This window comes from Lissotriton helveticus, chromosome 1_1 (genome assembly GCF_964261635.1).
Source record: "Lissotriton helveticus chromosome 1_1, aLisHel1.1, whole genome shotgun sequence".
Taxonomy (NCBI): domain Eukaryota; kingdom Metazoa; phylum Chordata; class Amphibia; order Caudata; family Salamandridae; genus Lissotriton; species Lissotriton helveticus.
Window position 1 is genome coordinate 1,825,755,051 of NC_136057.1, and position 14,737 is coordinate 1,825,769,787.

Here is a 14,737-nt window from a genome sequence, read left to right on the forward strand (position 1 = left end):
CATGTGGGCTTGGGTATGAGTAGCATGGATGGGTTGATGAAAATGTTTGTAATCTCTAATTTTCCACTGTATAATAGTAAAGAATCCTCCTTGTCCTATATTCGTCACCTCAGTTAACATTAACCCTGGGCAAAGCACTACGCTACGCTCGCGTAGTTTGCGAAGTTTGCGCATCTTTGCACTACACGAGCTGCACGTAGCACAGTGCGAACACGCGTAGCACAGCGTAGCGTAGTGCAGCGGTCATTTTTTGCTTGTTCACGGTCCTCAACGTCATGTTCGCGACCGCGAGCAAGCAAAATGACATCCCGGCGAGACTCTCAACGCGGGGACGTCAGGTTTCTCATTGCGAGTGGTCTTGCATGCTCGCGACCGCTCGCGATGAGAAACTACCAGTTCGCATTGAGAAAGCTGCCGCTCGAGTAAAAATCTACTCGAGCGGCAGAAAACTACAGCTCGCACTGTGCAAGATGCCGTTTTCAATGATTGCACAGTGCCGGATGCTTGTTCGCACTGTGCAATCATTGAAAATGCATCTTGCACAGTGCGAACATGCTACTACGCAGCTCGCGTAGTGCTACCTGAAGTTCGCGTAGTGCGAAGTGCACTTCGCGTTGCTTCGCGTAGCGCTACTTCGCGAACTACGCCCATCCTTAGTTAACATTGTGATCATATTAAGTGTATTTTTGGATAGAAATCTAATACATTGAGGAAATGTTTTAGCATGGTGGGCTTTAAACTACTGTATACAACTCGCTGTGTCCAGTGGGGTAGAAGTGTGTTATACACTGAGAGATATTTCATATGTTTGCACATTGATTCACAATTCTAAATCATTGTATGCAACTGCTATTCTTCTATCATGCTCAGTCTTACAGAGATGATCTTCACCTGTCTCTTGTGTACTCTGTCTTTTGTGTTCCTCTCTACCCCCTGTCGACCACTTTCTCATCATGTTTCCCAGTCTAATTCTTTCTTTAGTGTCATTTTGTTTCTAACAAGGCCAGATATCTGCATCAACTCAGCGTGTCAATGTCTCTAAGTTTGAAATGTTCATTCAATTCTCTTCTAGCAGCTCCAAAAATCTCTTTAAGTCATCCTTTTAGAAATCGGGGTCTCTAGTTGGCAGAGGTAGGTCTCTTTGTCCAAGTAGGGGCCCTTCTTCCTAGTCAGGGTAAGGGGGATATACGTCTAAAATAACCACTGCTCACCCCCTTGGTAGCTTGGCATGAGCAGACATGCTTATCGCAGAGGCAGTGTGTAAAGCATTTGTGCACACATACAGTAATACAGTGAAAACACTACAAATGGACACCACACCAGGTTAGAAAAATAAGTTCTCTTTATCTGAACCATGCGACAAAAATTAACAATACAGTAATAAAAACTTGACTTTCAAAAGGTAGAAACAGTTCTGTTCAAAGCAAATTGCAGATGTAACACTTTTCACACAAAGTACCATGGATGCGTCAAAATCAAGTGCAAGAAAGACAGCAGCAGGGAAGGTGATGCTTCGGTTCCTTACATGCAGGGAAGGTGATGTGTAAGTTCCTTACTCCAGAGAAGGTGATGAGTTGGTTCTTTACTGTCATGCAGAGGAGGGGATGTGCTGGTTCCTTACTGAAGGGGAGGTGATGTGTCGGTTTCTTACTGCGCAGGGAGGTGATGCGTCAGTTTCGTCATGTGGCCCCAGTGTCCTTGTAGAATTGCCACCCCGGTGCGATGCATGAGGATTGGGGATGAGTTGGTTCTTGATTTGGCGGCGGCAATGGCACTGTGTTGATTTCTTCAGCGCGGTCCCACGATGCGTTGATTCTTGCAGCCACACAGCAAGGCTTGCGTCGGAATCGATGTGGTGATCTCAGCCTTCATAGATTGTGCACTCGATGCGACGTGCAGTGAATTCTGGAGCTGCGGGCAGGCGCTGAATCGGTTTCTTCGGCAATGCATCGGAAACAATGTACGGATGTCTTGCGCTTCTCCTTGGTGCGTTACGTTTCCAGCTCCAAACACCAGGAATAACCTCCAGAGGCCCAGAACAGCAGCAGGCACCTCTTGGCAGGTGAGAATTGAGTTAAGGGGAGCTGGGGGTGAAGTCTTTGTATCCCTGAGACTTCAAAAATAGGAGGCAAGCTCTACTTCAAGACCTTGCAGTTCTTCCTCAAGCTGAGAACACAGCAAAGTCCTTATCCTTTCCTTGGCAGAAACAGCCACTGCAGGCCAGCCCCAGACAGCATACAGCAAAGGGGCAGTACTTCTCCTCAGTTTCTCCAGCTCTTCTCCTTGGTAAAGGTTCTTCTTGAATTCCAGAAATGATCTAAAGTTCAGGGGTCTGTGCCCCACTTTTTATAGCACAAAATCCTTTGTTCTCTAGTGGCAGAAGCTCTTTGCACAGCCAAAACCAGTTCTGTCCTCTCTGGTGCAGTTTCCTGGCAGGAGGTGGAGACAGCATTGTACAAGGCAGACAAGGCCCATTCAGGTGTGAAAGAAATCTCCTCCCCTTACTCTGAATGCAGCCTAGGTCTATTCAGCCTAGCCCTGACTCACCCTGGAAAGGCAGGACACACCTCAAACCCCCAAGTGGCTGTCTGAACAGAATGCACATTCCCAGCCCCTGTCACTCCAAAGCCAGAAAGTCAATACACAAACCTAGCAGAGGCAGGATGACTAAGCAAGAAAATAACTACTTTCTAAAAGTGGAATTTTCAAGCACAGAATGTAAAAATCATCCTTACTAAAAGATGCATCTTTATATTCTGAGTTCAGGCATACTAAACTTTACCTTCCCATTTTGTCCCAATGGAAAGTTATATTTATAATATGTTAAAAATAAACTCCCATGGGGGGCGTGGCTAGGCAGGCCAGCATGGCGGACGTGTGCTAGTTAGCTCCATCCAGCCCAGCACTTATCCGGCATTAATCCTGCTCCCTCGGACGCTTTAGTGGTCCTTGAGGGGATATCCTTCCTTTGGTAGCCGGCCGGGACGGTCCGGTGCCCCTGCTGAGTGGTTGCGGTGCCGGTAGACAAAGGCAGCTGGTCTGGCGTGCTGTAGCCTAGTGGGAATCAGAGAAGCCGGGACCTTTAATTTAGAGGGTCCAGGACTGCACGGCTGACGGCGGGTGGCTTATACCCAGCGGAGGAGCGCCGACCGGAATCGAGGCTGTGGGCAGGGCGGGCTGGCCCAGGAACGACATTGGATGCGGCCCCACCGGTGAGGAGATGGCGGGGGAGTGCTCCGTTCTGTCTGCCGGGTTGTTCCCGGTGTTGCTGCAGTGTGGGTAGTTGCCCCCACGTCCCGCTGCCTGGGGCCGTGGTCTGGTTTGCGGTGGTGCCTGGAGGGGAGTGTGGGGCTTCATTCTGCCCGCTGGGGCCCCCTCTAGTCGGGACCCCCCCTCCCTCTGTCCTTCGGGAGATCGGCGGCTGGGCTGGGCCGCGTGGGGGGAGTGGTGGCGAAGTTGGTGCAGGCTGGAAAGCGGAGACGCGGGCGGTGTGCATGCGGGGGCCCGCTGGGGGTGGCCCGCCTTCCTGGGAGCCACGGCTGGACATCGGCGGTGAGCGGCATGGCATTGTGGTAGTCCCGCAGAGTGAGTGCTGATTGCCCCCTCCCCCTGCTTCGCCAGTGGCTTGGTCACGGCCCGGTGACTTGCGGGCCCCTTAACGAGGGAAACTGGAAGGTGTAAGTGACAGTGTGGGCCCACCCCCCCCCCTGCAGAGAGATCGGCGGCCGGGCCGGGTCGCACTGGGGGAGTGGCGGTGAGGCGGGTGCAGACCGGACGACAGGGGAGCCCGCGTGGAGGCTGGAGTAAGCCCGGGCCCACACTGTGGCCTAGGTGGGGGCAGCCCGCATCCTCAGGAGCAGCGGTTGAGCCTTCAGCGGTGAGGGGCGAGGCACTACAAGACCTAGGCAGAGTCTATGCCCATTGGCTGTGTCCCTTGGCCTGCAAGCCCCATTCTGAGGGCAACCCACCCGAAGGGGCTAGTGACAGTGTAACCGGTGGGGGTCTCATGTGAAGGTGCGGTTGGCGGAGTCCCCCCAGGGGGGGGCTGTGGGGAGCAAGCCAGCGCTCGCCATGACGAGAGGCAAGGGGGGCAGTGGCCCTACTACGCATGGGCCCATTGACAAGTTTACTTGCCCGGGGGGGGCGAGTGGTGCTGTCGGACCCTCACAGGAGGGCCCGCCGGACAACGCGACGCTGTTTGCCGCAATAACCCAATACAGGGACATGCTCGATGTCAAGATTGGCGTGGTTGGGTCAGACGTGATGCTGTTGCAGCAGGATTTGCGGAATGCTGTGTCCCGCATAACGGAAGTGGAAACGCACGTATCGGGGGTGGAAGACGATGTTGTGGCCCTCAAGCAGAAGGTGGCGAAATTGGAAAGTACCCAGAAGGGCCTGGCCCTGCGAGTGGAGGATGCGGAAGGGCGGGCCCGGCGAATCAACCTGCGCCATTGAGCGGGTTCACAGGGCGCTTGTGCAGAAGCCACCGGCCGGGGCCCGGCCTCATCCAGTTATCGCGAAACTGCTGAATTACTTTGATCGTGATGCCATCCTAAAACAGGCCAGAGCTAAAGAACCCCTAAGGTTTGAAAATGACCGGATCATGGAGTTCTCAGATTACACACGCACCGTACAGCAGCAGCACCAGTCGTTTCAGGCAGCTAAGGCCCGGCTAAGAGAACTCAAGCTCCAGTATGCCCTATTGTTTACGGTGCGCCTTCGCCTGGTGTTTCAGTCACAGACGTTTTTCTGCGATTCTCCGGAAGAGGTCTTCAAGTGGACGGATGAAACTGTGCGAGTGAGGGTCCATACCCCCCCAGGTCTGCATTCCGATTCATCGTTGAGCGAGGAGGCGCAGCAGGTCTTGCAGAGACAGCACCGGCGGGGCTCTCGGAGGTCCCGGTCCCGGAGGCGGTCACAATCATGTAGCTCAGGGGTCGGGAGAGATGCAGTGCCCCGGACACAGAAGACGGGATCCTCAGTCCCAGCAGGAGGAGATAGTACTGAAGAACCCACGTAATTGGACGTTGTGCAATAATGCTTGCTGTAATACCGAGGGAGCCCCTGCGTGGGCTCGAGCCCTGCAGTTCTCACACTTGTAGGTAGGGATTGGAACTGTTATGGGTGGTAAGCTAGGGATCGATTGGTGGGAGAGGCCCGGGTCCCCCGGTTGGGGGCCTGGCTCCAATCCGACCGTGACAGGTACTTCAATGTTTCATGAGGTATGGGGTGGGGGGTTTGTTGGGGGTTGGGGTGGTTTGGTTGTGGGGTTAGATTGCGCTGTCACACCGAGCATCATATGCTTTACATACATATCGCTGCGACTACTTTTTGGGGCTCCCAAACAGCGCGCACCTAGATGGCTAGCGGGTTGACAACGGCCCAAGGGTCCCTGGCCACCCTTCGGGTGGTGAGCTGGAATGTTCGTGGGCTTCTAGATAAAATCAAACGGCGGGCGGTCCTGCGACAGGCCAAGCGGGTTGGGGCGGATGTTCTCTTTCTGCAGGAAACTCACCTAATGGGCTCCAAGGTGCTCTGTCTACAGCTCTATGGTTATCAACAAGTGTTCCATGCCGGCTTCACACAGGGGTCCAGGGGCGTGGCTATTCTTATCCATCGTAGGGTTCCCTATGTGCATGCTCAACAGTGGCTGGATGGACAGGGGCACTACGTTTTTGTCCGTGGTATGATTGGAATGGAGCCGGTGCTGCTGGGATGTGTGTATGCCCCCCTCCATAGCAATGGTCCCTGGTGGAGCGGTTGTTTGTGCTGTGGTCTGATATGCCTGACATGGTCTCTGTGGTGGGAGGTCATTGGAACGATGTCATAGACCCCAGTAGGGATCGGTCCAGGGTGGACGGGGTCCGGGGGGGCTCCCAACCCACAAAGTTACATGCACTGGTGTCTAGTCTGGATTGGGTGGACACGTGGCGGCTTCACCATGGCACCAGGAGGGAGTATACATTTTTGTCTGCAGTGCATGCGTCCTTCTCAAGGATTGACTATGTGTTTTGTTCCTCGGGGGGAGGTTTCGAGGGTGGTGTTGGCTGGTATTCACCCTAGGGGGTTGTCGGACCATTCCTCAATGTACATTGACTTGCAGCTGGGCAGGGCGCGTCATCAGTTCCGATGGCGCCTCTCGGTGTGGCATCTACAAAATGCGGAATATGACAAACATATGAGGGAGGCAATCGCGGACTATTTGACCACAAACTTGGTCTCGGTCTCTGACGCAACGACCTTATGGGAGGCGATGAAGCCTACCCTTTGAGGGGCAGACATCGCCTGGTGCGCGGCTGCGCGGAAATGGTGCAGGGACGCACCCACTATGGTTAGGGCAGAAGCGGAAGCGGAGGTGGAGGGATTGGCGCGCCAGAGTAGGGAGGATAGTGGGGGCGTGGGGGTGCGACGCCTGCTTCAGGCTCAGCAGTCGTATGCCTCTCTTCTTTTAGAAGAGGCGAGACAGGCGTGGCTGGCAACGCGTAGCAGAGTCTGCCAATGAGGAGATAAATCTGGCAAAAGGCTGCACAGGCTCTGTCAGGGGACCCTCCGTCCACAGGCCCTTCCGGGAATACTGGACGGGAACGGAGGACCGCTGGTAGGCCCCCTATCAATAGCTGATAGTTTTGCGGAGTACTATGCCGACCTCTATGCCCCGCGGGAGTGCCTGGCGGAGGATTGGGTGGAGAGATTCATTGTGGATCTCCCGCCGAAGGCTGTGTCTGATGAGACGCAGCAGTTATTGGAACTACCATTATCAGACGAAGAACTGGCTGGGGCCCTGGGGGAGCTCAATTCTGGGAAGGCGCCGGGCCCTAACGGGTTTCCGAGTGAATTTTTTAGGTGATACCATCTCCAGCTGGCCTCGCATTATCATGCGGTGGTGGAGGAATCCAGGGAGGCGGGTAAGCTTCCCCTGGACTGGCGTCATGCGGAGGTGGTGGTGTTTCTGAAGCCGGGTCGGCCCCCGGAGCGGCATGTCTCCTACCATCTGATCTCGCTCATAAATGTGGAGGTCAAGGTGTTGGCCAAGGCGCTGCCTAACCGTCTCCTACCGCATATATCGGCCCTGGTACTCCCGGACCAGGCGGGCTTTATACCTCAGCGGGCGACGCACCGCAACATCAGGCTAGGCGCATTTGGCACTGGCGGCAATTCGACGGTCCGGGACCCCGGCTGCCCTTCTTCTGGCAGACATAGTTGGGCATTCGACTCCCTCAGCTGGGTCTACCTCTTTGCCCTTTTGCGCAGACTCAATTTTGGCCCATGTTTTTTATCCTATATTCACCTCCTATACACCAAGCTGACGGCATCGGTGAGGGTGACAGGGGCTGTATCCTCCCGCTTCTTGGTGCAGCGTGACACGAGGCAGGGTTGCCCCCTGTCCCCGTACCTATTCGCCCTGGCTATGGAGCCGCTGGCGGCATGGGTGCGCATGGACGCGCAATTGAAGGGATTTGAGTGGGCTCTGGGGGCCTCTGATAGAATTGCGTTGTACACCGATGACTTCTTCTTCTTTCTGACGGACTTGAACAGGTCGGGCCGAGAATACTGGAAGTCATGGAAATCTTTGGCGAGTCCTCTGGGCTGTTTATGAACCCCCTTAAGTCCACGATATGGATACTGGGAGATCCCGAGGCGGTGGGGCCCTGGGCCGCTGCGGAGGGCGGTTGGAGGGCTCAAATACCTGGGGGTGTTCCTCATGGACATGCCCGTGGTATCATGGGAGAGGTACTTGGCACCGGTTTGGGAGCGCGCGAGTTCGGACATGAAAATCTGGTCCCGTATGCCTCTAACGATATTTGGCTGGTCGGCGATCTTTAAGATGATCACACACCCGTGGTTGCTCTACCAGCTGCAGAACCACCCATATCCGATAACACCCAGATGGTTTTCGCAGGTAAATTCTGCGCTGGGACAGTTCCTGTGGGGGGGAAAAGCGGTCCGAGTTGCAATCCGTACGTGTTTTCTGTCCACATAATGTGGGGGACTGGCGACCTCCGATATTCTCTCCTATTATCAGGCCTCCCATCTCCTGATTTTGAACGAGTGGTGGTATGGGGACAGGGGAGACCCGGCGTACGCACTGGAGCGGCTCTTGATGGAGCCACACACCCTACACACGGTACTGTATTTGGCGCCGTTGTGGAGGGATCTGCCGCTGGCTATGAAGCTAGTCTTTAATATCTGGTGACAGTCCTTAAAGTGCATGGGGTGGTGGAATAAGTTAACGGATGAGACCCCGTTGTGGCATAACGGGCGATTGCCGAAGCTCGCGACCTTACGGAGTTTTCAGGATTGGGATGCCACAGGGATCTCGACCCTGGGAGATGTGGTGCGGAATGGGACACTCAAGTCCTTCACGGACCTGCAGAGAGAATTCCACATGCCTCGATCTCAATTTTTTTGTTAGCTGCAGCTCCGCCATGGCCTTTCCCCTAGCTTGGTGGGCATTGAAGTGCTCCCGGAGTTTAGCCCCCTGGAGGCCAAGGTCTTTATGAGAGATCTGGAGACCAAAAAGATCTCGAGGATCTACCACTCCCTGGTCACCCATAGTGCCCCGACGATGGATAAACTGTGAGGAGTGTGGGAGGAGGACATCGGCGCTCTTGAGGAAGAGGATTGAAGGGAGGCCCTAGCAGCCCCGCGGGGGCCGCGATAGCCATGCGCTTGCAGCTCATTCAATTTAAATTTCTGCACCGCGTCTATTTTACCCGGGCCCGATTGTGGCGAACCGGTCTAATCGCTTCCCCGGAGTGCCTTCGATGCGGCTGGGAGGAGGGCATCTATCTCCATACAGTATGGTCCTGCACCGCATTGTACCGATTTTGGCGAGGGGTTTCGCGTGCTTGTCAGAGGTGTTGGGGTGGAGGCTCCCGCGCACCCCGCGGTTGGCTCTTCTCCACGTGATGGATGGGATCGGTGGCAAAGCCTATAAACGGCATCTGCTGCTCCTGGGGTTCACCCTGGCATCGCCAGAGGCTGGAAGAATGATCGGGGCCCCCGCTCTCTGCCTGGAGGAATGGTCTAGATTTTAACATGGGGCTAGAACAACCCATCTTCGTCGCGCGTGGCTGTCCTCGGAAGCATTATAAAATATGGAAGAGGTGGGCGGATTATAGAGGATTGTGGCTGGATCCCCTGGATGAGTCTGATGATCCCCTGGAGATTGATGTGAGAGGGGCTGACTGTGGGGGTAGGTCCTTTTTGGCAGGGGGGCTCCCGGGTGGTGCGGGGCCGGGGGGGGACTCTGCTGCAGGCTCCCCTCTGTGTGTGAGTAGTTTTCAACGGATGATTCTTTGGTAGTCTGTGCTTTGAACTCGGTGGTCGGTAGCGCAATCTGGGGTGGGGTGTTGGTTAATTGGCTCGTTTGACTCAGTTCTCTGGCGGCGTGGACTGTTTATATAATAAGCTCCATGCCCGTTTGCGCTTCCTACATTGTTGTCGCAGTGGTCTCTGGAGTGCAGAGCCCTGCTCCCTTGGAGCGGTGGCCTCAGGGGAAATACTTTGTTCAATTTTCCAGCGCTTAAGATGGGCACTGTAAACATTGGCTAGGAATGTACTCCCTTTATTTTGGTTCCTAAAGCAGATGCGTACAGAGAAACAAGGTTGAATCTACTAAATGTAATGTTGTGCATTTATGTGTTGAATGAGCCCAGAGGGGGGAGGTGGTGGGGGGGTGGTTGTTGGGTCTCGTTCCTTTTTGTTTTCTTAAAATTCAATTGAGAAGTGATGTATAGTCGCAGTACTATTAGATTAGATGTCTGATTAATGCAGGTTGTGTTGCCCCCAAAAGAGATGTACGAAGGTGTAATACTTGGCAGGGTTTCCTTGCAGATTTGCGCCCCATCTGGTCACAATTCCGTAGGGGGTGGTGCAATGTCTAATTATGTACTGTAATGCTTTTATTCAATAAAATATGTGTTAAAAAAAAATAAACTCCCATTCTGTCCTATGGGACAGATAGCCTTTCAATAGTGAAAAACGAAATTGGCAGTATTTCACCATCAGTACACGCCACACACATCAAGGCATGTCCTACATTTCATGTACACTGCACCCTGCCCACAGGGGTACCTTGGGTCTACCTTAGGGCTGACTCACATGTAAGAAAAGGGAAAGTTAGGGCCTGGCAAGTGGGTGCACTTGCCAGGTCGACATGGCAGTACCAAACTGCACACAGACACTGCAGTGGCAGGTTTGAGTTACATTTACAGGATGCTTATGTGGGTGGCACAATCAATGCTGCAGGCCCACGAGCAGCATTTGATTTACAGGCCCTGGGCACACGCAGTGCACTGTACTAGGGACTAACTAGTAAATCAAATATGCCAATCATGGAATCACCAATCCATAACAATGTACAATGGGAGCACTGGCACTTTGGCACGGAACAGCAGTGGCAAAGTGCCCAAAGCATCTAGACAACATAACAGGGGGCAAAGGCAAAAATACGGGGAAACCCACGCCAATGATTCCAGGTCTAAACATCCAGTTCATCAAATTCTCTCATTCTTCTGTCAATGATAATTAACATGCTTGTTGGTTCTATGAGGTCATATAAGATAGTTTCCATTTTTACATAGGCACAGAAGGCTAAAACATTTTCTTCCTTGGATTTGTTTTGTAAGAAAAACTGCTGCAATGTATATTTGATGGATTTCAAGCTGGTAAGGCAGTATTTATTTGCTGTCTGTATGATTTGGCTTGTTGACAAAAGAGGCAGTACGCCAGTATTTGTGGGAGTTTATCTGGCCTGGCATCCTACTGTATTTTTGCTCAATGTGCTCTTTGAAATGCCATTGGGTGCTCAAATTGCATTTTCAGAAGATTCGGTACGAATGTGATGAGGAACCCTATTGTATTCTCATTCTCAAGGTTCTCAGGCATCCCAGTAATCCCAAACGTATCTTGCCAACTCCTATCTTCTAGATTGACAGATTTTCTATGTAGGTACCATCTGTCTGGTCCCCTTTCAAGATGGTTTTCCAGTCTCTGTCCCACCTCCGATACCCACTTTTCAGTTTCTCTCATGGAACATTGATAAGTAGCTATATCTTTACATAGTGGCTCGACTTTTGATGTTGTATTCGATACCACTGTGTCTACTGAATGTATAGAGACCTTGATGTTTGCCAGCACCTTTAGTAACATATCGAGTGCTGTGTCTGCCATGTCGTCACTCTGCTGTTTGTGTTTTGTTTTTATGCAACAGCTTCAGAGAATTGAAGCTGTCATACTGATTTTGCCTTCAACATGCTCAAGATCTGGACCACTGTTATAGAGATGTAAGATTCAGTATGTAAGGATTTATTAACGTCTCAGGCAGACTATTTCCTTCTTAATACTCAAATTGCAATATTGAGTCATGGATGTTACTTGGGTACACAATTGGTAGTAGAGATAATGTTTGCTCTGGTGAAGCTTCTCATCTAAAATTCGTTGAAATAAAAATATACACAGCTTAGATGAAGTTGTGGTTATTGTCTAGTGTTTGTTCCAAGGGAATTTCAGATAGGCGTTATTTTCAGGCAGTAAGTATTGGTTTTCAGTTTTATAACTTTCCACTGTATTCTCTTCATTATACGACCGGAGTTAAATTCCAAGTTGGCCACCTTAGTGCTGAAAGTCCTCTTACTTCAGGTGTTCTGGTTAGGTTCTGTTTGACTGATGCCTGGATCTTCATGTGCACCTGCCACTCTCCCCTGCGGGGTGCTCTCCCCACTGTAAATCACAACTTCACTGTTTTCTCACTGCTCTGTACTCCTCCCTCGGCCATCTCCAATTGTCACAATTTCAGCATGACACTGGTACCTCTACGGCCCTCCTCTGTCCCACTCATCCCTCTTGCCTGCATGGTGCACTGCTGTTGTTCCCAAAAGGCAGAAAGGTTATCTACTTTGCTTCACCATAGCTTTAAAGTTCCTCTTGCGCCCCTTGCCTTCAGCAAGGCCACCTGCTCCAGCCAAGCCCACTTGATATGGGGCACCATGTGCTGCTACTGCCCCATCACACTTGTAAAGTGCAAAAGATGGGTTCGCCAGTACATTAACATTTATTTTTGGTGTTTCCTCAGTGAGTAGCCCCACACCTAAAAGTTAGTTATAGCCTTATTAGAGTGGACGCAGGAGAGGACTCTAGCATCAAAGACTATCAGCAAAGCAGTCATGATTTTTAAATGTTGTCGGATTCTGTTACAGTCCAGGCTCGTAAGCTCAAAAGCTTTTAACTTTCCTGGCAGTCTTATGGTGGGGTCCTGTCTCAGCTGCAAAGGTGGAGTAAACCTATCTGCCTTTGCTTCCACTCAAAAATCCTACATTTATTCTTGGTCTCTCCCACAGCCCCAGGACTTCCATGAAAGCATCCTGGTGTCCAGATCTCTTTCCAGTCAGTGCATCTATACAGTCCAATGCAGTCCACTTTCCACTGGACAACTGTTTTTCTCACCCATAATGGACCCTTTCTCAGCCTTTTGTTTCCCTGAAGAAATACAAGATGTCAGCCAGCTGACCACACGAAAACGCTTTTCGGCCATATGTTCAGGTGGAGAGCGCAATATACTTTAGTCCTCTTCACAGGTACTTAAAGTCTTCCCCAGATCCAATAGTATTCCGATTAACTGGTAATCAATTGCTATTTTTATCCCCTCCACTAGCGATTTGTGACATTCCCTGTTTAAATAACTGCAGAAAAGACAGCAACCAGCGGTCACAGTTTTGCAGCAATTAATGTTTCATTGCCTGAAAGCTATCACAGGAGCCTTTTGTTTAGATTGGTAGAACTATGGCTCCTGCTTTCAGAGCTTCCAGTCCCCTCATGGGTTCTTTCCTATTTAAGTCAAGATTCACCTCTTCTGACTGAGCTGGAAGAGCCCCCCCCCCCCCTCTGGGAGCAGACGGGAATGCCTTAGGGGGATCACTGGTTCAAAAACTTCCTCCATGTATGTCCTTATTGACATAGGCGTGCAAAAGCCTGGCCTCAGCTTTGGCCCCATGTCTGCCAATGGGTGCCTGTCTCCTCCGAACTGCTGCATTCCCGGTTAGGTGGCATTGACTACCCCTCCTAGCCCCATGTCCCAGGAAGACGCTCTATTGTTCTACATGCTTAGAAGTTTTTCACTTCTCCTCAAACTCTACTTACACCATAGAAATAGATTGTGGATAATTATTACAAAGAAACCTTTATTGAAGTTTTTAGCATTTTCCTGATCAGGACTGTGAGATTATTATTTTTTTCATCAATCTCCAAGCTATTGTTTTATTCGCGATTGTTTATTCAACAGCTATCCCATCGACTTAAATCGAAGATCACCCATCTAGATTGGATTCTACAATTACGGTACGATAACCAGTCATCTAGTTTATTCTGCCTTCACGCATTCCATAGGATCGTTTTATAATCATAGTGCAATCATTAATCTCATAGGCGCAAAGTGGAATATTCGTTGATCTCCAGGTCTTGAACTTTCTCTAAGCACCACATGACAGTAAGCATTATTGGTGAGTGTCGTTCTTTCTTTGTTTCAGTTTTGTCTTATTTTCGTCACTATTTTTGTGCCTACTACTGTTGTCTAACATCGTCTAACTTGGGACAGTTCATTAACTTTCCTTCTTTTCCTATCAGGAATCATACGGTATTTCATGTTTCTCTAAAGCTTTCTGGTAACATGGTTCCATAGTCGGGAACATAGGCAATTCAGGTATTCATAAGCACGGGAATGTTTATATGTGTACACAACATTACATCGAGAAGAGGTTCCTCCTTAGGTTTTTTTATGTAGTAAATAACATCAGTTGATGAATATTGCAAAATGTAAATTTGATTTTGTTATTTAATCAATGTATCACGTAGTGTGCCGAGGGCCTTAGGCTAAACATGTTTATCATATTGTTTTTGCAGTGCCCCTGATGAAGGGATTGTATCCCGAAATGCATTGGGACAGGAGAATTTTCCTTTTTAAGTAATGGAGTTCAGTTTACTTAACTCAGCAAACTGAGTAATTTGATCACTAAAGAAGCAACCAAGATTGCCTTCGAAACAAGAAAAACATTTATCATGTATTTTTGAAAAAAGTCACATCAATAAACTTGTTGAAAATTCAAAGCACATGGCTCTTAATTCAGATTACAAAAGCAGATGGATTTCTGCTAAAGGTAGTGAGGAAAGGGTCTAATGACGACAGTCACTAGTGTACATTCATTCATTCCTTGTGGAGATTGGCCGCTCCTCCCCTCCCAGCACACCCTTGGATAAGCACAACAAGAAATTTCCTAAAAATATAAAACTAAGTAAAAAGGAGTGCGTTTCACATCCCCAAATTTAAATTCCATATAGGCAGCTCAGGCATAAATGCCCCTTTTCCTTGTACAATAAAAACCCTTCTTGTCTTTCTTAACAGTAGGAACGCATCTTTCTTAAGATCTAGTATGTCACACTTTTATATATTAAGCACCCTGCCCTGTGGGCTACAAATCAAGAAGGGATTACTTTTTTTAATGGTTTCAGGTGTGGTTTCACACCCAGCAGAGCTCTTTCCTCTGCCATGTATTAGTGCAGGACTTTAACCAACAGTCAGAGAGGCTACAATGATGCACCTGGAGCCATATTTCCCAGTCACACTGTAAAATACAATGAAATTAGTGCATTTCAATGTTACTGAAAAATGTAAAACAATTTTCCAAATTGGAATGCCACCATTAATATGTTCATTGTAAATTGTTTTTAGAAAACTGAATAA

At 50.2% G+C, this 14,737-nt stretch overlaps 1 protein-coding gene across 5 annotated transcripts in view; it reads right to left on the reverse strand.

The window, feature by feature from the left end:
• Positions 1–14,737, reverse strand: part of PTPRC (protein tyrosine phosphatase receptor type C) — a 654,339-nt gene that overhangs the window by 126,994 nt on the left and 512,608 nt on the right. The gene's annotated exons all lie outside the window — the stretch shown is intronic.